We start from the raw sequence: 26,159 nt of genomic DNA on the forward strand, positions 1-26,159 counted from the left end.
TTCTCCATGCACCTGCGTGCTCTCAATGTCACTGTGCCCAGTATGATAGTTGTTTTGAATTCCTTTTATCCCTTGTTCGCCTCCCTTTGCTTGTTTGCACTCTGAGCCATTTGTGTACGAGTGAAATCTTGATGAGATGTCATATCATGTTGTATACATCCTTTGTCCTTGGTGCAGTGTGTCTCACTCTGACTGTGCTGATGGCAGTGACTCCCCATGCACATATGTGCACAATCATGTTCCATGTGCATTGCATGTATGCCCCTAGGTGTCCTTCACCACCTGCTCATTGTAGTATTTGTCCAGGATGATCCACGTGTCGTCTCATTTGGACAGCCATGTCATGCTCACTGTAGGTCTGTGTGTCATAGCGCAAGACTTTAGGCTGTGCACATCTGTATAATGCGCATTGCTCTCCCTGTTACAGGCCCACTGCCTCTTTTCAACTGGTGTTGTCTTCTAAATGCATGGATGTACTATGGATGGTTCCTCACCTCTCATCCATCATGTCCACTTATCATCGGCTGTAGTGACATTTGAATGACGAAATGCAATAGAAGCATGCTTGCACTGTTTGACAATGCACAGTTCTGTGTGGAACATGTCATTGCAATGCAGTGCCTACCTGCTATTGCCCAGAGGGTGGGTGTTTCACGGAAAGCATGCTACATGGTGCATGCCATTTGCACATGATGGCTGTAATTGCTGTTACACTGCCATCATGTTTGAATATTGTCATGACTACGTACGTGTTGATGTTGTAAGTTGAAGGGCTACACATGCACTGCACCACACACAGCCACTCCTGTGCCAAGGTAAGCCCTTCAACATGCAAATACAATGCTGCTGCGTGATGTTGACCTGACATGGATGTACCCATGTCCCTCCTTTCACTGTATAGAAAGGCACTAGCGTAGGTGCCTCCTGTGACATATGTACTGTGCATAGTTGATGGTAGTTGGTTGCTGAACATGAACAGGCATGTTACATGTATCATGGTGTGTTTGGTTAGATTTCTAGCTGTTTCTATTTGTGTGTTCACACATGTTTATGCTAGGTGGCATCTCTTTGTTCCCATCTCTCATTTTGGCATTAGATGTGTGCCTGCTAGACGTTGTGTGTGATGCAGGTGATGTGCAACATGCAATACATGTGTTGCCTTCACATTTTGCACACATCCTTTTCTGCTTTTGGTATAGCCTTTCATTGCAATGCCACTGGATGCATGTTGGGGTTGGAGTTGCCGGTGACATAGTTGTTTCATTATTTGGCTGTCAATGTTGTGAACTGTATGTGTGTGGTATGTGCTACTGACATGTGTGTCCTTGTTTCTTTTCTTTATGTTGCAGGTGATGACGCACTGGTGGCAGAGGATGAAGATGTCATCCCAGACATGGTGGTCAGATCACATGACCAACCAGGCACCAGTGGTGGTCGTGGGGTGCCAGCCCACGAGAACCCACAGGTGCTCCAGGCCATCGTGTCCAGAGATGACTGTGAGTCAGGCTCTGATGTATCCTCTGACTACTATGTTGAGCCGGATCTGCATCATGACGTGTCATCGCCACTAAGTGATCCTGTGTTGGATGATCTTCTGTCCGCCACACCTGCAGTAGGGGGCCAAGCAGGGTCGGAATGTCCGCCTGTGGTGATTACGGGTGCACGTCACACTCACAAACAGTTGGCCATGTTCCTGGGGCATCAGGTCGATGGAGGGATGCAGTCCTGCAGCCGCGAGTGGCACCAACCCAACAAGGACCATGGCTCCTAGGGCCCAGCAGGTATGGTGTCCAGTAACGCGGTGGCCATGTGCCCCCGGGGTCAACTGAGTGGCAGTGTTCCATGATTGACCTAGCACAGCAACAGGGGGGAGCAGTTGAGATGATTGCTCAAGGTATGGAAAGTGTGACCCATTCCATCCTCCCCTCTGTAAGGCAAATGGTGCTCCAGCAGCGGGCTATGCAGTTCATGTGCCGCTCACTCAGGCTGGGCATGGCCGCATCTGACAAGGCACGCCGAGCTGAAATGGTGGCTCTTCATGAAGCACTTAATGCTCAAGCAGAGGCACACCGTCAGGCCCTGAGGGTGGAACACCAAGCCCTCTGATCTACTCTGGCTGAGCTCATGATGGACGAAAGTAGGCAGACAGAAGACAGGATGGTACAGCTTGAAAGAACCATCCCAGCCGGGTTTCGTTCCGTTTGTCATGTGAGGCCATGCAGGCACAACTCCATCTCACACGTCAGTCCTTGCAGGAGGAAGCACATGTGACACATGAGGTAATGCATGCTGACCTCAGTCTCATTGCCAGCCAGGACCTGCCTTACCAGACCCGCATGATTGCTGCCATTGATGGGCAAGGCGCGGCTAGGCGTGGTGAGTTAACTGAGCCACGTCCACCTTCTGATTTCCATCCAGAGGTTGTCTATGACAACCTATCTCCCACATAGGTCGGGCCGTGCAGGCTCTGAGCCCAGTGAGTTTTTTTTGTTCATCTCAACATCTACACATGTGGGTGTTGAGGTGCACCCTGTACCTTCCCCCTCCTGGGTGCCCCCGCCATATGGCATATGTGGCCATTTTTTATTTTTATATTTTTTCCTGCAATTTATTTGTTTTCCCGCATTTTTTTTTGGTAAGTTTTTATTTTTTATTTTCATATTTTCTATTTTTTGTTTTTCATTTTACTTTATTTTGTTGTTTTTTCACAATAAATTATCTTTTTTTCATTTTATTTTTTCTATTAATGTTTTCATTATTTTTCTTTTTTACAATTAATTATATTTTTTTTGATTTTTTTAAAATTATTCATTTAATTTAAAAATTTGAAATTATTATTTTATTTTATTTTTATGTTCTCCAGATTTCTTTTTTTTTTATTTTTTTTTGTCTATTGTGCATACATGTGACAGTGTGGTGCTTTGTGGCATTGGAAGGCATCCACTGTGTGTTCCAGCTGGGCCCATTCAGGCTTGTCTTGTGTATGTGTTTTGATTGGGGTCCTGACACATATGCTACTCCTGCTTCCCCTTTCCATGGGCTTGCAATGTTGGCTCGGTGTAACAGCATATTACACATGGACATTGGGCTTCCGTCATATCTGTGGCCAGCCCGCAGTCCTACTTTTGTGTACACCCCTAGTGGATATTCTGGATGGTTTCTCAAATGCATGTATGCACTTCACTTTGGTGAGTATTATGCTGACTGTGCATTTCATCATGTTGCTTAAGATGTTTGTTATGTATTGACTGTCTATGTTAATGCACTTCCTGCTGTAGGTGGTACCATGCACCCTTTGGCTGTGTACGACACAGTGATGGTGGCAGGGGTCCACGTGCTGAAACTGTTGAATTGGGATAGGTTCCCCACTGTGATTTTGATATGCCACATGAAGGCTGCACGCTGAGTTACCCATGTCACCATGCATGTCAACAACCACCCATTCCTTGCTAGCACCACTTTGGCCATCTTGCAACCCTGGCTGGTGTTTCTATGTGCCATTTGAGGTATGACCGCATTGCTCTTGATTTGATGTCATGTTTGTGTCCTGGACTTGCTCCCCCGTCCCATTGGTGGCACTTGGCCCTTGTGACAATCTGGCCAACCAGGATGCTTGAGCATGCCACCACTAACAAAAGCCCACAAAGGAGGCCCTGTCTAGACCTGTCCACCAGCCTTCTGAGTCACTTGATTGCCCCCCTGTCACCTTTGCCCCTGCCAGTGTCCCTCTGTCTCCCCCCTTCATCATCACATCCCCTACTCTTCTGTACCATCTGTTTTCCCTCTGCCCCCTGTGTGTGCTTTCTTTCCCCATTTTCCCCATTATGCATTTTGACCTTGGCCCCCTCCTCCCTTCTCTCCTCCCTCTCCCTCTCCACCACCCTTTACCCTCCTCCTTGTACTCTGTCTGTCATTTTCCACCACTACCCCAATTGCCATCAGCCATGGTGATATGTGGGAGCTTGTTCTTTGCAGACATTTGCCCTTCTGCCTCCGTCCTTCCGCACCTAACCTTCAACTTTATTAGTATTATTTTGCCACTTTTATCATTAGCCCCTCCACCACTGATTACAGGTCGGCTTTTCCCCCATTCCCTTCTGTGTTTCTTCTCCCCCTCCCAAGCACAATCTAGATTCTCTGACAACCAACCAGGGATTGTCACTTGTTTTGTTACTCTCCTCACCTCTTCCCTCCTCTTCCCTCACTCACCTCCTTATGTGACTCCTGCACTGCGACTATTGCCATCGGGCATAGGAATGTTGATGCTAGTTTTGTCATCCAACATTCCCTCCCTACACTCATCCTTCTAGGCACTTGTAATATATACTTTGATTTTACAGTTCATGATCACATTGTAGACTGTTTGAAGGACATGTAGGAATGCACTGTTCTTCTCCCTTGTTACCTCCCTCATTGATGCGCTTTGATGAACTTTGTGTGTAGGTCGTTTTATGAATTTCTATGATTCAGTGACGGGTCACTGTCTGCCATTGTCAATGTTGGGTACTCTGTGCATGATGTGTTCTGCTGGTCAATGGCTGATGCAATGTTGTACTTTATTTTGAGGTGTCAGCGGATGGGTGTGGTTTAACACACAGGGGGGTCCTTGAGTGCAATGTTCACATGTGCTGTGTACAGGACACTGGCACTCACTTCATTTAACATGCATGTATTCGATGCATGTCCCTACTGACAAATACACTTAGGCAACGCCCCCCCAACTACATTGACACCATGCACACACGTGCACCCAGATTGCCTTCTCAGGCATGCTGTGTCACGACAATCCATGTTCACTTCTGAGTCATTGATCGTGTACATGCATGACAGGGTACTATTTGGTTGAATGCCATTTTGTCAGATGCTGAAGGGTTTTACCCAGTTCAATGCACACTCACTGTGCTATTCAGTGAGCAGTGTTTGAAATGCCAATTTGCAATTGTACAATGTGCATGGCAACAGTTATTCTGACTGTTGTTGGTTGCACCACTGGTGGCATGCATTTGTGCCGCCGTTTTCATGGTGTGAGGTTTTAGAATAATTAAATACTAAACTAAATAAAGAATAATTCTTCCAAGAAGAACATGAGTAATTCTTCAGATTCCATGTCAGGTGTAATTGTCTGGTGTCTATTTACATTTCTCACGTGGCACTTCATGACTATTGTTTTGTGCATATGGTTTGATGTTTTGCCATTTCATACCATGGTATAGTGTGGCCGGCGGGGTTCAGGGGTGTTGGGAGGTTTTGGGTCGCATACCGGTACTTTCATGCCCTGTTTAGCAAGGGGGGAAGCACTTTGCATGTGTTCACTTGGGTCACATGGGATTGGTTGTTTTAAATTAGCTAGGGATTAACACAATGTGGCACTTCCGTGGACACATTCTCAGGGTGGTAAGGTAGTGACAGTTAACTGTCCCTTTCTCATCATCGATTGTGACCTGGTATGTGCCAGGCTGTTGTGCACTCCTCAGGGGTTGGAGCTTCTGTGAAAAATGTGGCCACAAGCTGGGTACGGGCTGCCTCGACACATGCCCTTTCCCCTCCCATGTGCAGCAGCCGTGCGTGTGGTTGGGGATGTGGGGGCACCACCATGTCCGCTGGTACGCCATGCTGTGTTGCAACATTGTGCAGGACACATGCTGTCACAATGATCCTGCACACTACTGGTGGTGCATATAGTAGCTGCCCCCCAGAGCGGTCAAGGGAGCGGAAGCGTGACTTGAGCACTCTGAATGTGCGCTCCACTATGGCCCCAGTTGCAATACGGGCTACGTTGTATATTACCTGGGGTGGGGTTCCGTATGGGCGTCATCATGTAGGTGGTCAGAGGGTAGGCACTGTCCCCTGGTAAGGTGATAATGGTTGTCATTAGTTGGGCTTGTGTATTTGTCTGTGTGTGACATGCATGCATTTGCATAGGCATTTGTACTCACCTAGGAGCCATGTGTCGCCATGCTTCCCAGCTTCCAGGGCCCAGCTCAGAGCGGACATTCTGAATATGAAACTATCATGGGTGGACCCAGGATAATTTGCATAGACAGAGGTGATGATTCCCTTGGCATTGCATACCACCTGCACTTTGATGGAATGCCAGTGCTTGCAGTTTCGATAGATGTGCTCAGTGGCCCTAGGTGGATGTAAGGCCACATAGGTGCAATCTGTGGCACCGAGCACTTTGGGGAAGTGTGCCACCCTGTGGAAGTCCAGGACCATGGCCTGCCTTTCTGCAGCTGTTCTGGGCGTGTATATGTGCCTGCAGACTGAGAGGCGCACAGTGATGATTGTCAACACCAGGTGTAGGCAACGTGACTGTGTGGGCGGTGAGACACCCCTCACTATGGCAGTTGTCTGCTGAAATGACCCAGTGGCCAAAAAATGAAGTACATTGGGCACCTTCTCCAAGAGGCTCAATGCTTGGGAGCACATGGTGGGTGATGTGAGTTCATCATCCCACTCCCTGACCAGCTCTAGGATGATATGAGGTGGAAACCTATACCTGCCATAGACCTGGTCATCAGGCATCCCAAAAAGGCTGGTCCTGGGAAAAGAAATGCGGGGCCTGGCTATTCTCCTCCTCCTGAGGTGTCCCACGATCACTGCTGCGAGGAATGGGACATTCATCGTAGGTGTATATACTTGTTTGTTGTTTGCGTGCACTATTATGCTGCGTGGGGGCACTTCCGCCTGCTTTCATGTGGCGGACGTAATTGTGCGTGTGTTTTGACGTGCACAGGTTTTCCCTTTTCGATTCCATGAATACGTGTAGTTTGCGTGCATGTGGGCTTTCCGTTTACTTCCCAGTAGTACTTCCCCAGTTAAGCCCTTATTTTCACGCGTTGTCCCCATTCCGCGTGTTCCGCTCTGTGTTCCACCCCCTTTTTGATGTGTGCGCTGACATTGTGCGCTTTTGCTGTGCGCTTCGTGCACGGCATTCGGGATGTGGAAGTGATGTGTGCGCTGTAGTGCACCACATGCGGATTTGGTGCACATCTCGAGAAATACACGCGCAGGGCCTTCCATGAATCGCACATTTATTCCATGAATTACCCCCTTAATGTGAACCCATACGGCATTACTTTTAGTCACTAAATAGGCTGTTTGCTCTGCCCACATTTTGATTTAATGTGCGCCCATACGGCATTACTTTTAGTCAATGAATAGGCTGTTCGCTCTGCCCACATGTTGATTTAATGTGCACCCATACACTCTTATTTCTAGTCTTACTTCTAGTCACTGAACCTACTGTTCCTTTAAATTAAGATTCTTGTGTAAACTGCTGACGGCTCCAACAGCATGAGCATAACGTTGGCTGCCCGGCTTATATTGTGTAATTATCTGCACTTACGGTCACTAGCATGACGTATTGTGTAGGGTTACTGTGCCTCACACTGACAGCCTAGGCCAAAGAGTACCCAATGTCCACCCTTTCAAGCCACGCGCCATACTAATTATTAATGCTATATTGTTCACTGCGTCCACCAAGTACTGACCACCCACCCAATCAGGACAGCAAATTAAACCACAGTGCTGCTCGATATCAATAGATGCTATCCCCAACATAATACGCTACCCAAGACTCTACCCAGCACACAGTGCAGCCATTTTGCATCATAGATGTTGCCATTCACTGCTCAGGTAGCACCTACACCCCAGCAGGCTATGGCCTTGCCAAAATGGGCTGCACCAGACAGCACCCTTTACCCTGACCTATCCCATTCCTGCCCAACATCGCCCCGTTTCAGCTGACTACTTCCCAGTGCATTATCCAGCTCGCACCCATCAACAAGGCCCCCTCAAATACCAAAGCGGACGTTACTACTAATGAGGCCATTACATCATGCCCCATTTCCACCGACACTACCATCCACCACACCTTAGCCAATCTTAGTTCAACATCTTCGGTCACCATGACCGCCCACCCTATCCTGGGTGCTACTAGAATAAAAAGGCTAAAAACACGAACTTCCGTCTCCTAACCCCCAACTTCACCCTCATGTCTCCCTACTAGACATCCCCGCGTAAGACACTGATTACAACCATGATCAAAAAGCCAGTCTTTTGCAAACCCACACCTCAAACCAATAATACTAATAATAATAATATTAATAATAATAATAATAATAATAATAATAACAACAACAATAGTAATAATAATACTAATAATAATAATATAATAGTACACTTGGCCTGGGCTCACAATCCAATTGCAGGTTTGAACAGCTCATCACAACCAAACCAGCATGCCCACAATCAAAAGTCACCTCACCCCGTCAACCTGAACACCCTCCCAGGCGAACCTTCTCAATGTATGGTCACTTGGCTCTCATGCCATTGAGATTCGCAACCTCATCGTTGACCTACATTTGGATCTACTGGTAGTGACCGAAAACTGGTTACTTCCAAGCATCCCTAGCAGTTATGACCTGCACCCAGTTAGTCAACACCCCCACCCCGCTAAGGGTAGAATATTAGACTGGGTACTCACACTAAATACCCAAGCACTAATAGTTTGTAATATACCAGATGACTGGACCGAGTCTAAACAAGATACCTCATTGAAATAAGAAATAAAAGAAAACTTACAGTAGATACACTCACCCCCATTCTCAAGAAACTGTCCACCATTCCTAGTAGTAGCACCAGTCCGAGTTACCTTGCACACATCTACCATAATTGTCTTAAAACGAATATTGACTCTTTAGCCCCCCTTAAAACCAAAACTCGAAACCCAGACAAACGAACAACCTATTGGTTCAATGAAGAACTTTTGTTACTCCGGTGCAACAAAAGATCTGTGGAGCACACCCATAAAACGACACTTAGCCTCATTATGAGCATGGCGGAAGCCGTGCCTGTATGGCAGGCACAGCTACCGCCATGCTCGCTACCGGCACCGCCTCCCGAGATTGGGCAATAATCGGCCCATTACGAGTTGAATGGGCCAGTAATTGCCCTTTCGCGGGTGGCGGTAATGCTGGGCTCCCCACCCCCATTCTGCCCAATAGGGCAGAATGGGGGTGGGGAGCATGGTTGCTCCAGCACCGTTGATAACGGTGCCGGCGCAATTACGAGTTATGCTTGCGGATGCCGCACAGCACACCAAGTAAGACCTGGTGGGCTGTCAGGCACCCGCGAGCATAACTCGTAATTAGGCGGGACGGTATGAACGGTGCCGGTGCCTTACCGGCACCGTTCATACCAACACCGTCAGGGTCATAATGAATCCCACTATCTTCCGACTCCTTAAAAGCCTTCACAGAAGCCAACAAAATATATAAAGCAGCCAATTATTACTCACAAAGCCAATGCCCTCAATACCCGTATCAGTAACGCATCTTCCAATTCAAAAGAACTCTTTATAATTCTCAGAAGTTGGAAAATCCTACCCCAGTGCCCACCCAAGTGAACTCAAGCAAATCTTGGTGTACCACTATAGAAAATGCCCTAACCTCCAGAACACAATTACTTCAAAGGGACATTTCTTCCAAAAGAAAGCTCCTGGCAAACAAATAATTCCCCCCTCAAATCATAGACAGCCCTAGTGATAACCTCAATTCTCAATTTAAATTATCTCCAGTATCCCAAGAACAAGTACTTGAGATGATTTTCAAACTAAAACCATCCACTGCAAAGGAGACAGCTTCCCAGACAACCTAGTTAAACTGTGCGCCCCTACACTCACCCCCATCATCACCAAATTTGTCAATAAATCATTCAGCAGGAACACAGTCCCGGTTAGCATCAAAGAAGCCTGGGTGACCCCTCTACTAAAAAAAAAACCTCCCTAGGCTCAACAGCTTCCACCAACTACCGCCCCATAACTACGGTTCCTTTCTTGTTGAAAATTATTGACAAAATAGCTTACTCATAAATTCAATCCCACCTCGAAGATTCTAGGAGCTAGACAATTGGGCTTTCAGCCTAACTATACCACTGAAACCGCACTTTTGGATCTAAAAATCCAGATGGTCCGCATAAGAGACAGGGACAAACTCTGCATCCTTTTATTGCTAGATCTATCCACTGCGTTCGATCTAGTTAATCACAACAAACTATGCAGCACCTTGGCTAACAACTTCCAATTCTCACAGGATGCCACCCAGTTGGTCAAATCCTTCCTTGCAGATCGCACATACCGAGTCTTAGGTAAGGGTGCTGTCGACCCTATACCAGTACCACTAGGAGACCCACAAAGTTCATGTTTGTCACCCACCCTTTACAATGCCTACACTAAGCTACTTTTCGCTGCTTTAGATTCCATGGGTGTCTTCTATACCAACTTCGCTAATGATACCCAGATCCTAATACCTTTAACAGGGAACTACAATCAGGACACTTCCATGATTAACAAAATATACGCCATAATACAGAACTGGATGGCGATCAACAGTCTCTGCCTAAACGATGAGAAAACAGAGATCCTCATTGTGGGCTCCTCGGTAAAAATCAATGCCTTACTTTCCAATTATTGCACAATCACTATTGATGGACCACCTATTCCAGTCCTAATGCAGGTCAAAGCTTTAGGCGTTTACATCGACACAAACTTAACAATGACCGCACACGTCAATGCTTTATCATCAGCCACGTCCTACACATCCAAACTCATTGCCTTAAGCCACAAATTCCTTACGCAGCAAAACTGCACTACGCTAGCTCGTGCCCTTACACTCTGTCTCCAAAGACAGGCAGAGCCAGGCAACACTATGAATAACACCCATCCCTGCTCTGCACAGCTAGAACTTCACGGTTTAGCCACCTATCTTATCACACAACGCTGTTAAATGTACTATGAATTTGTCCTATACATAAGCCTCATGTTTGGAATATTCTGAAATGTATATATAAGAAAGCTGTCTGTTACTATGCCATGATACCTCTGGGTTTGGACGTAAAATAAATTAAATAAATAAATAAATAATAACTAAATAAAGTGAAATGCACTGAGTGTTGTACTCAGTCGCGGCCTACCTGGACAGTACTGCTACGGGACCACCTCCATGCGCTGCCACACCCAAGCCAACCACTGAAATGCTCTCAGAAAGGCTGTTCCTTACTTAGCAAGTAGTAGGCTGTCTTCCTCCTCCTCATCTTCCTCGACCACTACTGTAACCACACAGCTTACTTTTGTGGGACACAAAATCCCACCAGCTATCTTTCAAGCAATACAAGAGGTTGTTGATCAATATCTTTTGAAGGCAGTAGTCCACTGTATATACTGCAACACACCACTCTGCAGGGCAGAGCAATTTCAAAGGGCTTTTGAAGCTGTAATCAAGGAGCATGAGAAACACGGCCCGCTACATTAGATGAAACACATGCGCAACATCTTCCCCTATCCACCTGCCCCTCCATATTAGTACTTGGTGCCTCTTCCCTCATGTTCCTCCCCACTTTACGTTCTAACCTCTCCTGCAAAAGGAACCACCTTTCACAGTTAAAAAATAGAATAAAAAAAAAAAAAAACTTACAGACTCCATCTACTTTACATTTCTAAGTTAAGTACATAGACTCAATAAGATTTTCAAACATTTCCATTAGCATTTTGTGTTATGCTAATGGGAATAATGTTGCATTCACCCCCCATTCCAGGAACTGGAACAAGGGATAATGGCCCGCCAGCCCAAGTTATCAGCCCAAGCGAAGCAAGGGCGGATAACGAGGGCTCAGGACCATTATCCCAATTCCAGCCCCTTCAATGAAGGACGCAGGCCATTAGAACCTGAAAGGAAGCGCCCCCAATTCAGCACGATCCTCCCCGCAATGAGAGACAATAAGGGACTCTCCCGTAGTGGGAATAAGACCAAGACAGAGTGCGGGTGAGCGTAAGTGGGAGTTTATCCAAGGATAAGGCATGCAAAGAACTCTGCAACCTACGAGAGCGCTCTGCCTGACAATAGCAAAGACAGGCGTATTTCTAATACAAAAAACGTCATCAACACCTAAACACTATAGGGGGCACAAGTCAATTGGGATTGGGTGGTGTCGACTAACTATAGGTGTTGCTGGCGCGGGGTTGGTCTTGGCGGGACGACGTCACTGGTCAGCCTCGTGGGTTGGGTTGGGCCTGGCAGGCCGGCTTGAGGTCATCCATGCGGTGTTGATGTGCTGGGGCAGCCTGTGACAATAACGAATACCTTTCCTGTCTCATTTGCCCTAGGCCATGCACACTACAGTTATTCAGAAAATGACATTTACGTTCATTAATAAATCGCTTCACCAGCTTATCTTATAAAATAAACACAACACATGAGGAATGCACCTCGTGAGAGGTCTGGTGGTTGTCGGTTGGGGTGAGATTTACCTGTGTCTTATTGACCGGTATTTTAGGTCACGGGACGGGGCTCTGGGACCTGGGCCGAGTGATACATGTCTGTCTGCTGCGTTAGAAGTTATTATATAGATGGGTCTCTGTGTCTTGTCCCAATGATGGGGGTCGTCCTTACACGGGGTCAGGATTCTTGGGGGGGTTCGTGGGGATTTATGAGAGGGTGCTGGTAGATCAGTGGGTTCATCCGTGGGTTTATTACCGTGCTGTAAATAACACAGGTGGCGGGCTGTGGCCTTGGTTGCGGCGCCGGGGCCTCTGACTCTCTGAAGTAACGCCAGCTTGGTTGGGGGAGGTGAGGGAGCGCAGCACAAGTCTTAGCTTTTTTATCTGGCAGGCTTGGTGGGGTGGGAGAGGGAATGACCTTGCATATACTCACAAAGGTATTTTCCTCGTGCGTTGCTGATCAGTGAATGCAGAAGTTTTATACTGTTCTGCCTTATTTTAACGTTATTCAGACACACATATATATATATATATATTTCATTTTCGTTACACATTTCTTTAATACAGTCGGTTCCAGTACCTTTTCATTACCTAACATTATGTTCACTACATTGTGTGCGTATTGTATGTACATTAGACGTTATACGAGGGATATCTAGGTTATGGCCTACAGAGATTGATGCTCGCCGCTTTGGGTGATTCAAAACATATATGAGTTCAAGTTTCTACATACTATTGAAAAACACTTTTACAAATAGAGGTTACACGTTTGGTCAACATCTTTCTCCGTGGTTATAGCAGCATTAGTCCAGACCTGGAGGGATATCATATAACGTTACATTTTTATGGTTCGTTCACATTTTAAACAGAGGTAGTTCATTAATACCAATACTTGAACTATTTTCTACCTTCTTCAGATAGTGATGCTTCAGCTTTTTTCCCCGTTGCCCCGGCCTTGCGGTCCGGGTCATACGGGGTGCAATATCACATTGTTACTAATATAATGTTGCCGTGTTGGCATCTCGGGTTTAGCTCATCTCCGACTTTCTCATGGGAACGCGCTCGCAGCGGATCTGCCAGGGCTGCTGAGGCGGCAGAGATGCATGAAAGGCCCTCCAAAGGTGGGGGCCTCGTTACAGTGTGCTGAACTCACACCATGTTTGCTGTGCAAGATGGCGTCTAGGCCTAACTTAAGTTTCGGTAAATGCAAAGACAGGGTGCGTGTGGGCAATGTCGTCGGCGGGTGAACCCCCCTCCACCTGGGCCCGGGTGGCATGAGGGTGCTCCCACCGAGCCATGGTCCTCACCTGGGGAGGGAGCTGTAGGTGAGGAGGGCCTCGTGGCCATTCCTCCCCTACATTTCCCCCCTTTCGTTACTTAAAGTAACGAATTTCTTTAGCTCTTCTAATCTTTTACATTCTTGTTCTTCTAACACTGCACCATCCCATGCAGGGGTTCCTTTTATAGGCATCCATGCTCTGCACACCCCCCTTAAGCTCTCACCTCTCCTAGCATACTCGTCTGGTGTACATGTCAAATATATACAGTCGCCGGTCTCTTCCAGATCTACCCAGACCTCCTCATACCATTCCAGTTCTACGTCTCGTGGTTCTTTAATCGTGGTGTGCCATAGCTTATCTACTATGTACTTGTCACGGCACATAGGCACTAACTGGTACCTGGGGGTGTTGTCTGTTCCTGTCTGCACATGTACTTCTTGTGTTGCTTTAATTGTACCACCGGAGTTGCCCATTGTCACCATCATCATTGCACCGTTAGGGACTGCATTAGCACAACATCGGAGGCCCACCTGGCACAGGCAGAACATCACAAGGATGATCACCACTATTGGTATCAGGAACTTCATTGTCACTCCAAGCCATGAGGGAACCCAAGAGAAGATATTGTCGAACCACGAGCTATCCTCAGCTCCACCTTCCATTTTCATCTTCTCGCCCAGGTTATGTACTGCTTCAATAACGTGGGACAGGGACCCATTTTCTGCGTCTTCGGAAGGTACGAACGTGCAGCATGCACTTCCTATTTTTCGGCAAACACCTCCATCGATTGCTGTTAACAGGTCTAGAACATACCTGTTTTGCATGGTCATTAATCGCAGAGCTCGTAGTTCCACCTTTATTATGTTAAACCCTTCTTCAGTGTCATTGGCCAACTGGATCAGTTCCCACCGTGTGATCTGGAGCCATTTTGCATTTGCTCTTGCTTGGACACTTGATACTAGTGAAGCAAAGAATGTTTCCACGGAGCTGAACAGGCGATACTTGTCTGGGATCTGTGCCAATAAATCAGATGATGCTTGTGATATGTAGTTCGAGGCTCGCTTGTTCCTTGAGAGCTCTTCTCCTTTCCCTCCGGAGGACAGGACATAAAGGTGCGCTTGTGTAGTTGGAGACGCTGCATTCTGGTTCAAGCCTTCGTTCATCGTGTTACTTCTGTCAATATGGCTTTCGGGAATCACCATTAGTGTTGAATGCAAAGTGGCCATTGAGCAGCTACCACTCCATGATTGGGGAAGGTGCAGGTACGCCTTGTTCCCGCATACCCAGTAGGTGTCCATTAGTGCTGCTGTTCCTTTTTTCATATCTGGGATGGTGAGAGTTTTGTTACAGTTCTTGTTCGTTCCTATTGCCATTTTTCCTTCTCCCTTGAAACATAGTTCGTTTTGTATTTCACTTTGTAGCTTAAAGGGTTTTTCCATCGCTGTTACCCATGTTAATTTAGGGATGTGTTCTTTCCATATTGGCAAGCACGTTCTTTCCATCCACCGCAACTTTTCCGGTTGAACACCCTTCAGTGCTTCTGCCTTGCACAGCACTTCTTCGTCTCTCCATTTGCTTTCGGAAAACAGTGTCCCTTGTATTGCAAAGAAAGGTTCTTTAAGGCAGATCACTCCAGACGCTTGCGAATAGCACGTTTTGTTGTTCTGTACCATTCTGAAAGAGACATCGTGTGCTTGGAAAGTGTTCTTTATTCTACACAGCGTGAGATGAAGGAGACATTGGGCATCCACAATGGGCAATTCTCGTGGCAACAATACTTTAGGTGTGCCTGATGCATGGGGGATAAGTGAGCAGACATAACAGCTCTCATTGGTTGTTTGTTTAGCTGTTGTGCTCATATCTGCATACCATTTATTTGCTTGGTGAGGGTGTCGTGGGTCTTCCATTTTGTCTAACCCTAGCCCATAATACTCATCATACCCTTTTCCACCAGTCTCTCTTCTCCGCCTACTTTTCTCCCTTCTTCTGTACCTTCTTGTTATAGGAGGTGAAGAACCAGGCCCCCCTTCCTCCCTCCCACCCCCCTTTTCTAATTCTTCATATAGGGACTTGTGTTCTGTCATCATAATCACTTTTCCATCCTCATTAATAAACAAGAGATCGTTGTTTGAAATTGGGGCGGGAGGGATCGTGTGGTTGTTGTATGTTCCAGGTTGGGACATTGTGTCATTATCTACATTTTTGGTTCTCCATTGTGAGAGGACAGCAGTGGGTGGTGTAGTATAGTATCCCCACACAAAGTGTGATCCATCCCAGATCAAGAAATCACCTTCTTTGATACCTACAGTCGGAATTGTTTTCGTTCCAGGAGCAAGGGTGGTGTTGTTCCCCCCTCCCCCCTCGTTCATCTCGGTAGAGATGAACGCTATAATCCAGTGTAACACCAGACAAAACATTGAGATGAAGAACACGATAGCACACATTGATAAACCACATTCAAATGAATATGTTAATCTAGCCACTAACATTTCTCTAAATCTAACATATCTATTAGTTGCAGGCTGCCCATTCGATGCCATGATAAATCCTGTTTGAGACACAAAAGTTCATTAAATACAAACATGTAAGCATTTCCACATTGTAACGTTTCGGTGATAAAATATAGGGTTGGGTGAGGAAGGGGGTTTGTTGACAGACAAGGTAGCTTTCAGTCAATATTATTCGTACCTTACTATATATATATATAAATAATAAAAAACATGACATTTTAAAAACAACAATAATAAAAAACATCTTAAAGAGTACAGGAAGGGAAAAAAGAACCCCACGCAAAACTTTCAAAAATTGTAAAAAGAAAATTTACATATACATGTGTACATGTTTTAGTCCAGGACATTTGTTGCGCGCTAATTGTGTTCACTGTTCATCTCATGAAGCACACAAAATTCCAATCATTCATTCCGCACAACTTCATCGTCCGCTGTTGCCTGTGCCTCATCCTGCACCTCACTCTCCGCAGCGCTGTAAGCTTTACGTACATCTGTCAAATGCACCCAATATCGCAGGCCCTTAACCTTTACTGCTGTAGGCGTGCAAAACACTACCTCATAGGGGCCATGGAAGCGTGGTGCGTTCCACCTCCGCACAAAACTTCTAACATATATAAGGTCACCAGGCATTAGCTGTAGTGGTTTTTCAGGCAAACCGTTTGGTTCAGTCGCGTTCCCCTCCTCTCTTGTCGAGGGGGGGGCTAGTTGCTTTGAAATTACGCGCGCTGCCCGTGTCAATTTTCGCAGGTATTCTGTGAACTCCTCCCCCAATATAGCTGCGCTTCTGTGTGCATCAGAACGCTCACGGAGAGGCGAATGCGCTGTGTGCATTCTTCTTCCCGTGACGATCTCGTGCGGGGACAAATGGTGATCCTTACTTGGCTGGTTTCGTAGTTCAAACAAGGCCAAAGGCAGGCAGTACATCCAAGTCTTTTTAAGGGAAAAACAAAGTTTTGATAATCTGCTTTTTAACAGGCCGTTTATCTTTTCTACGACGCCATTACTTTGAGGATGATAAATCGAACATAATTTGTGCTTTATTCCCAATAATGTAGTCACTTCTTTAAAGAGTTCATTAACAAAATGCGTCCCGTTATCTGAGCGAATAACGTCGCAAATTCCCCAGCGCGGAAACACTTCCCGCACTAGGAACTTCGCGGCGCCCTTCGCGTCAGGGCGGGCACAAGGGCCTGCCTCCACCCACCTCGAAAATGGACATACAACCACAATCATGTATCGAGCCCCGTTACACCTTTCTCCCATGTCTACATAATCAATGTGGAGCTCTCTGAATGGGCCACTTGGTTTTGGTATCGTACCCCTTAGTGTACGCAATGTCATACCTGAGTTGTAAATTTGACATGTCGTGCATTCTAGAGCTAACCTTGTGACGTGTTCCTGGAGGCAAGGTGTAAACCAATCTTCTTGTATCTCTGCCATTATGTGTTTCTTTGTGTTGTGTGCAGGAAAGTGTAGTTGTTGAAATGCTATTTCTAACAGCGTGATTGGCATTACCACTTTTCCTGAACTCTCTTGTCGCCACAATAAATCAGTCGGTGATTTGCTGCATCCTCTCTTAGTCCACAGCAATTTTTCCTCTGCACTAGCTCCCTCTTGCAGCTCTATTATCTCCTGTGTGGACATCATGTTGTATCCTGTGGGGACTTCTTGGCTTGCTGTGTGGTGCAACATGTACTCTCCTATTTCACCTTTTTGTAGATATGAAGCTGCTTTGGCAGCGGCGTCTGCTGCCGCGTTCCCCAAAGATATAAAATCTGTATTTGCGGTATGAGCTTGACATTTTACGATGGCCACTGCCGTGGGGTCTTGCAGGGCCTCAATCAGTTCTTTCAATAATTCTGCATGCTGGACTGGCGTTCCGTCTGCTCGCCGAAACCCTCTCCGCCCCCACCGGGCCAACCCGCCGTGAACTGTTGTTGTCATGTATGCTGAGTCTGTATATATGGTCACTGCGCACCCCTTGGCGGCATGCAATGCTTCTATTAGCGCTATTAGTTCTGCTGCTTGCGCTGAATAGTGTGATGGGAGGCGGTGTTGTACTAGTATCTCATATTCATCTTCCTCTAATCGTACCACTGCCATACCCACATGCTTTTCTCCTGTCTCCATGTCGATTGATGCTGACCCGTCCACAAAATACACCTCACCCTCGGTCAGGGCATTTTCAAAAATCACTGTATCCTTACTTTCGTCACCTGTGTACGTGGCGCAGTTGTGGTTTTGCATGTCCTCTATGGTGCATGCCTCTGTGATGAATGTGGCTGGGTTCACTGTTTTACATCTTACTATATGGATGTTAGCGCTGGACAGTATTATCTCATATGCTGTGGCGCGTTGTGTTGTCAATGTGCTCTTTGTTCGCTCTAATATTGCAAAAAGTGAGTGTTCCACAAACAGTGTCACCGGGCAGCCCATTACTATCGTGGCACTTTTTTCAATTGCGAACGCGGCTGCAGCTAGGGATTGCTCGCAGGCGAAATGACCTTGCATTACTGCGTCTAGGGTGCCGCTGTAGTAAGCTAGTGGTTTGTGCCCTAAGGATGTTTTCTGTGTCAGTACTGCTGTCATCAATGTTCCTTTGCAGTGTGAAAATAAGAAGAATTCGCGCCCATAATCTGGGTTTGCTAGTACTGGAGCGCTTGATATCAGCTCTTTTAGTGAGTTAAATGCTGTGTTCATCACCTCTGTCCATTCTATGTGTTTGTGTTCTTGTTGTGCTTCTTTCAGTGCCTGTAGCAGGGGCCTTGTGTACGCCGCATAGTCCAATATCCATGCTCGGCAATAGTTACACATACCCAGAAATTTCTGCATCTCTTTTACTGTTTTGGGCTCCCCAATTGTTCTAATCGCCTGTGCCCTGTCTGGTATAATTCGCTTGCCATCCTTTGATATCAACTGACCCAAGTATAGGACCTCCGTCAGACAGTATTGTAACTTCCCCTTGTCCACCTTGTACCCCTTATTTGCCAATAATGTCAAGAGTGTTATCGAGTCCTGTCTGCATTCTTCCTCAGCCTGTGCACAAACCAATAAATCATCAACGTACTGAATCACTGTGCTTTCTACAGACAAATTCCCCAGATCTTCATGTAGTACCCTGTTAAATATGCTTGGGCTCTCGCAATATCCTTGTGGTAGTCTGCAGTGTTCGAACCTCCTTCCTCCCAATGTAAATGCTGTCAAGTACCTGCTCTCTTCTGCCAAGGGAATCGAAAAGAATGCATTTTTTAAGTCAATTACTGTGAAGTGTGATGCTATTTTTGGAATGTTGCACAGTATTGTCGCCGGGTTCGGGACTAAAGGGAACTCCTTCATTACCACATCGTTCAATGGGCGTAAATCTTGTATCATCCTCCATGAACCCCCCTTCGCTTTTTTGATTGGGTAAATGCATGTGTTGCATGGGGAGTTTTGAGGGCACTATTATACCCTGTGCTAGCAGTGCTTCTATTGTCTCTCTGATCCCTTCTTCTGCTTCTCGCGACAGTGGATATTGTTTCACCCGGGGTAGTATTGCTCCTTGTTTTACTTTTATCACCACAGGCTGAACTTCATGTAGCAACCCTACATCGTGGGGGCCATTAGTCCATAAGTTAGCGGGTACTGAACTCATGTCTTCATCAAAAAATGTATGCGGTGCTCCTACTACCGCCATTAGTTCAACTTTAGTTTGTCTGGCTGTAACTACGATGTCGCAGGGCATTGCCAGTTCCATCACTACTTCACCATCTCCCTCAGTGTCAGAAAATAGCTCCTCGTCCGAGAGCTCTCTCAGGGGGATATTTGCATTTGTACACAATACTGTCCGCCACTCACACCCTTCCATGTCAATACCAATCACGCATATTCTGTTTGCTGATACATGTATTGCATGCAAATCCAATGATAGTACTTCCCCAAGAGCAGTGTCAGGGCTTGCTATGGGACGAAAAAGGAATTCTGCTGGTATTCTCCACTCCACCCTTTTTAGTTCTGGTACTATGAGAGCCAATGTTCTCATGCCTTCAACAAACATCTCCTCATTTCTTGGTACCCCTCTGATCTCTTTTATTATTGTGTGGCCGTGTATTACTGCTAATATACGGAGGGGGCATATGCCTGGCGTTGAACATACGATGCCGCTCCCTGTGAATGATATGGTCATGTTTAGTTTGCTCAAGAGATCTCTCCCCAGTAAGTTGATGGGAGAGTTTTCATAGTACAGTAAGGGTGCTTTCACTGTTTTACCCCCCACTGTCACATCCAATACCTCTGTGTAAGGAACTTCAATTACAGCCCCAGAGAACCCCTGCGTCTCTAACGTTCTATTAGATAACGGGAACCGGCCCTCTCTAATGCATGATTTCTCCGCTCCCGAATCCACCATCAATATGAATTGCTTGTCTCCTATCTGCGCTCCTATCAATGGTTCCTCTGATGCATTGTGGGTCGTAGACAGTACTGGACACGCAAGTGCTCTCTGTGGGCTGTCCTATGCGGGGTGTCTCATTGCCCCCCCTTGATCGAAAATGTTCCCCGAAACTACTGACACTCCACTGTAAGGTGCGGGGGCTGGTGCCCCATTAGCTCCTGTGGCGAAAGTATTACCAGGCGTGTAGTGCACATTGTCATTATTCTGTGGGCTGGTTTGTGTTCGGTATTGATGTCCGTGTAGTTGTGCGTTACTCCTTTGTACTACATTGTCTGGTTGCTGGTATTGTCCCATGGGGAGGCCGTAGGGGCTTCCTGGATGGGGGTGTCCGTACTGTTCTATCTCTTGGAAACCGTTGTTTTGTCTGCTCCTACATTCCCTTGAGTAATGCCCCCATCTCCCACAATTCCAACAGCTCCCCTGTGGACCTCTGGGACCCTGCCACCCATTTCCTCCCATTCCTCCATACCCTTGTCCTCCTCTTCGCCCCCTGTACCCACCTCTTCCTCCTCTTGGGGCCCACTCTTGCCACGTTGGACCTCCGTTCTGCTCCTGCTCTGTCCACTGTCGTTGCCCTTGTCCTGCCCAATTCGCTGCTATTCTTCCTTGTATTGCTATTTGCCCCTCCTCTCCTTCCTCTCCCTCCCGTATGAGTGGGAGTCCCGCTACCGCTGCTGCGACCTTCACCAATTTTGATTGCACCAACTTCGCCTCGTCCGCCAACCTTTTCTGTGCTACTTCCCTCTCTCTTTCTTTGATCCGTTTACAATGGTGTACTATTATGCTTTGGATCTCCGGCCAGCCTTTTGCCTCAACACCTGCTATTTTATCTAGTGCCTTTTGCACTTCCTTTGGGAGCCCTCTTTTAATGATGAAGTAAAATAGAGACGTGGATTGGTGCCAGGGCGTACCCGTTTCCGCTCTCCACATCTCCTGCACCCGGAGAATGTAATCCATAGCGTCCTCCCCATCATTCATGGTACATTGCATTACTGACTGCAGATCAGGGGTATCTGGGAAGGTTTCCCGCAGTGCGTCCCACACCCTTGCTCGCACGGTGTTAAAAGAAGCCCCATCATGGCGATCACACTCCAAAGTTACAGCTGGAAAACCCGCTTTAGCCCACACTCTGTCTGCCTGATCCCCTACTGCGGACACTAGTAGGCTTTTCACATCGCCTACTGCCAGCGGTATACCCGCGGTATGTTTCTCAAATGCATATATCCACTTGCTTGCCCCTCCTGACAGCTGTGGTAGTAATTTCATTAAGTTAGCCTTGTCCATCTGAGCCCACGGTATATAGTTCGGCCTCCCACCTCCCCTGTGGAGTAATGGTAGTTGTAATTTCCCTTTTGCCGTTGCAGCTTCCTTTTCCTTAGTCACTGCTGACTCTAATGACGCCATCTTCCCCACCCTATTTCTTAGTCGTCCTATCCATTCATCCTCTATAGTCCCCAGTGAACATGCCCCATCTAGCTCCTCGCCTTCTCCTCCTACTGCCATGCTCAATCTATCACTCTCATCCCCCCCTCCTCTGACATCACATAACAAATCCTCTCTGATCCCTCTCTCTCGCGAGACATCACCAATGCTTCCTTCTGCTGTCCCTACTTCTATTATCCTGGTCGGTTCTTCCTCAATTCTGAACAGTATTTCCCCCTTTTTCCATCCTTCCTCAATTTGTCTACTTTCGCTCGACGCTCTAGACGTGCGTCCAGATTGTGTGGGGGCGCACGCTGTGCGTTCACATATGTCTTTTATTCTTGAGAGCTCATCTCGTGCCACTGTAAGCCTCGACTCTAAGTCACTCGTTAACTTCTCTATGTCCACTCTCTGTGTGCCTCCCTGGGTGCGCTCTCTGGTGTTTTCGTATGGTGGGGGTGCAGTTGGTCTTTGTGGCGTGCTGGTTGAAGGGGGAGGCACATAAATCGGGTCGCTATATCCTGCTGCAGGGGCTGGTTTAGGTAATATTGGGTACAACATAACCACTTCCGCAGGCTGTTCTGTACTTAACTGTTCCTTTTCCTCTCGCGGGATCATTAGTGGATTGTCTGTGGTGGAGGGTAAATCAATATTTGGAGCTGGAGCTTTGGGTGGGGGTACTTCCTCAAACAATCTCCAAAGATCTAATATCTCCTTCCTGTTCTGCCATTGTTTTCCCTTATACTTGAGGCGAATACATGTACATACCATATCAAGAACGCTTTTGTCAAAAGACCCTCCTTCTGGCCAAATCTGGGGCAACCCCTCCCCTTTCAATTCTGTTAACCATTGATCATGATATTTATTTATGCGTTCAGCATATCCCGGCAAGCTCTTGCAAATGTGTGACAAGGGAGTTTCAGCCCCCATCCTTTAAATCGCTAGCGCTACCACGTTCGCTTTCGTTACCTTTTATTAGCTGTAAATATGCGTATGTATTCCTTTATGGCACAGACAAGAGCGGACCTCTTAAAATTATCACCCACCGTTATTCACTGCACAAATCTCTTCTCACTCACCATATCTCATCTCCTTCCCATTCCCAGGCACTCTTATGTGATCTCACTTGTAATTGATCAAGTACTGGTTATGGCCACACTCTCTGACACCACCTCGCGGCCACCCGTTCGTCTCTCACACTCGTACGGTGCGCGCACCCTTCACAATGCTTTCCACTCACACTCTTTGTCTTTCTCCTCCCTTTCCTCCCTAACCAGCTGTCCCTGTTTTCCTGCTAAGGTTACTGTGTTCACGTCTGTACGTGCCACTACTGAGTCCCCGCTTTTTAAGATGTTCTAACTTCTTTATACCCTTCTCATTTTCGCCCCCTACCCCGTGGAAATGGAAAAAGAAGAAATAGAGAGAGAGAGCACAATCACTAAAAAATATTCCCGGTGTCTCCTTTTGCTAGACACCAATAACTTATTTCTCACTTCTTCATATATTCCCAGTACTAGTCTAGATAGCACTATGCGGCGCCGCCTTCCACCCCCTCTCGGAGCTAGGTTTCCGTCACTTCTACCACGTCACTTATTTCTTACTCCTAATGGCCATATGCAAAAGAAAGAATAAAGAAAATTTCAAGACCCGTCTGTAGTAGACCCCCGATATTCTTCTCCTCTACCTGTCCCCGTTCTGTTATTCCCAATTCCCTTTCTTTTCCCCTTGACGATCACTCGCACTCGGTACTCACGTGCCCGTCTTGAACCGATACTCTCCGAAACTGGGTCCGTCCAGGCGGCGTCACCGGTAACTCAACGGTCAGCCCCTGGCTCCGGCGAGCGGCACTCAAAGGGGATTTTTTTTCCAATCGGGATCCCGTACCCTTTCTCATTGAGTGCGCACTTCTTATTGTGCCGGTCGCCGTTGGCGGGCGGCCTCCCGGAGACGGCTCACCGTGCGTATCCCTTCTCGACCGGAGATTCTCGTGCCACAAGGGGGTCATTTAAGAAGGAGTTAGGAAAAATAGTTTGGAGATATCACGCTATCGGGGTCACCACTGAAAGGAAGCGCCCCCAATTCAGCACGATCCTCCCCGCAATGAGAGACAATAAGGGACTCTCCCGTAGTGGGAATAAGACCAAGACAGAGTGCGGGTGAGCGTAAGTGGGAGTTTATCCAAGGATAAGGCATGCAAAGAACTCTGCAACCTACGAGAGCGCTCTGCCTGACAATAGCAAAGACAGGCGTATTTCTAATACAAAAAACGTCATCAACACCTAAACACTATAGGGGGCACAAGTCAATTGGGATTGGGTGGTGTCGACTAACTATAGGTGTTGCTGGCGCGGGGTTGGTCTTGGCGGGACGACGTCACTGGTCAGCCTCGTGGGTTGGGTTGGGCCTGGCAGGCCGGCTTGAGGTCATCCATGCGGTGTTGATGTGCTGGGGCAGCCTGTGACAATAACGAATACCTTTCCTGTCTCATTTGCCCTAGGCCATGCACACTACAGTTATTCAGAAAATGACATTTACGTTCATTAATAAATCGCTTCACCAGCTTATCTTATAAAATAAACACAACACATGAGGAATGCACCTCGTGAGAGGTCTGGTGGTTGTCGGTTGGGGTGAGATTTACCTGTGTCTTATTGACCGGTATTTTAGGTCACGGGACGGGGCTCTGGGACCTGGGCCGAGTGATACATGTCTGTCTGCTGCGTTAGAAGTTATTATATAGATGGGTCTCTGTGTCTTGTCCCAATGATGGGGGTCGTCCTTACACGGGGTCAGGATTCTTGGGGGGGTTCGTGGGGATTTATGAGAGGGTGCTGGTAGATCAGTGGGTTCATCCGTGGGTTTATTACCGTGCTGTAAATAACACAGGTGGCGGGCTGTGGCCTTGGTTGCGGCGCCGGGGCCTCTGACTCTCTGAAGTAACGCCAGCTTGGTTGGGGGAGGTGAGGGAGCGCAGCACAAGTCTTAGCTTTTTTATCTGGCAGGCTTGGTGGGGTGGGAGAGGGAATGACCTTGCATATACTCACAAAGGTATTTTCCTCGTGCGTTGCTGATCAGTGAATGCAGAAGTTTTATACTGTTCTGCCTTATTTTAACGTTATTCAGACACACATATATATATATATATATTTCATTTTCGTTACACATTTCTTTAATACAGTCGGTTCCAGTACCTTTTCATTACCTAACATTATGTTCACTACATTGTGTGCGTATTGTATGTACATTAGACGTTATACGAGGGATATCTAGGTTATGGCCTACAGAGATTGATGCTCGCCGCTTTGGGTGATTCAAAACATATATGAGTTCAAGTTTCTACATACTATTGAAAAACACTTTTACAAATAGAGGTTACACGTTTGGTCAACATCTTTCTCCGTGGTTATAGCAGCATTAGTCCAGACCTGGAGGGATATCATATAACGTTACATTTTTATGGTTCGTTCACATTTTAAACAGAGGTAGTTCATTAATACCAATACTTGAACTATTTTCTACCTTCTTCAGATAGTGATGCTTCAGCTTTTTTCCCCGTTGCCCCGGCCTTGCGGTCCGGGTCATACGGGGTGCAATATCACATTGTTACTAATATAATGTTGCCGTGTTGGCATCTCGGGTTTAGCTCATCTCCGACTTTCTCATGGGAACGCGCTCGCAGCGGATCTGCCAGGGCTGCTGAGGCGGCAGAGATGCATGAAAGGCCCTCCAAAGGTGGGGGCCTCGTTACAGTGTGCTGAACTCACACCATGTTTGCTGTGCAAGATGGCGTCTAGGCCTAACTTAAGTTTCGGTAAATGCAAAGACAGGGTGCGTGTGGGCAATGTCGTCGGCGGGTGAACCCCCCTCCACCTGGGCCCGGGTGGCATGAGGGTGCTCCCACCGAGCCATGGTCCTCACCTGGGGAGGGAGCTGTAGGTGAGGAGGGCCTCGTGGCCATTCCTCCCCTACAAACCCCAGGTTGCCAAAGCAGTAACCCAGGGTGCTAAAAAAATAAGGATTTTTCTTCCTACACCGGGACTTGTGTGGCATTCCACTGTATGAAGGAAAATCCTTTTCAAATATGGCCACCATGGAAAGGGAAGAGGGGCTCCGTACAGAGCCCCTCTTCCCTTTACATGGTGGCCTGCAGAAGGCGAAGAAAGAATCCCATGACCAAAAAATTGTGATATACCACAGGCACATTTTATTTCCCTTTCAAACCTATCCCTAGTTAGAAA

This window comes from Ambystoma mexicanum, chromosome 3p, assembly GCF_040938575.1.
Source record: "Ambystoma mexicanum isolate Mex_15411 chromosome 3p, UKY_AmexF1_1, whole genome shotgun sequence".
Classification (NCBI taxonomy): domain Eukaryota; kingdom Metazoa; phylum Chordata; class Amphibia; order Caudata; family Ambystomatidae; genus Ambystoma; species Ambystoma mexicanum.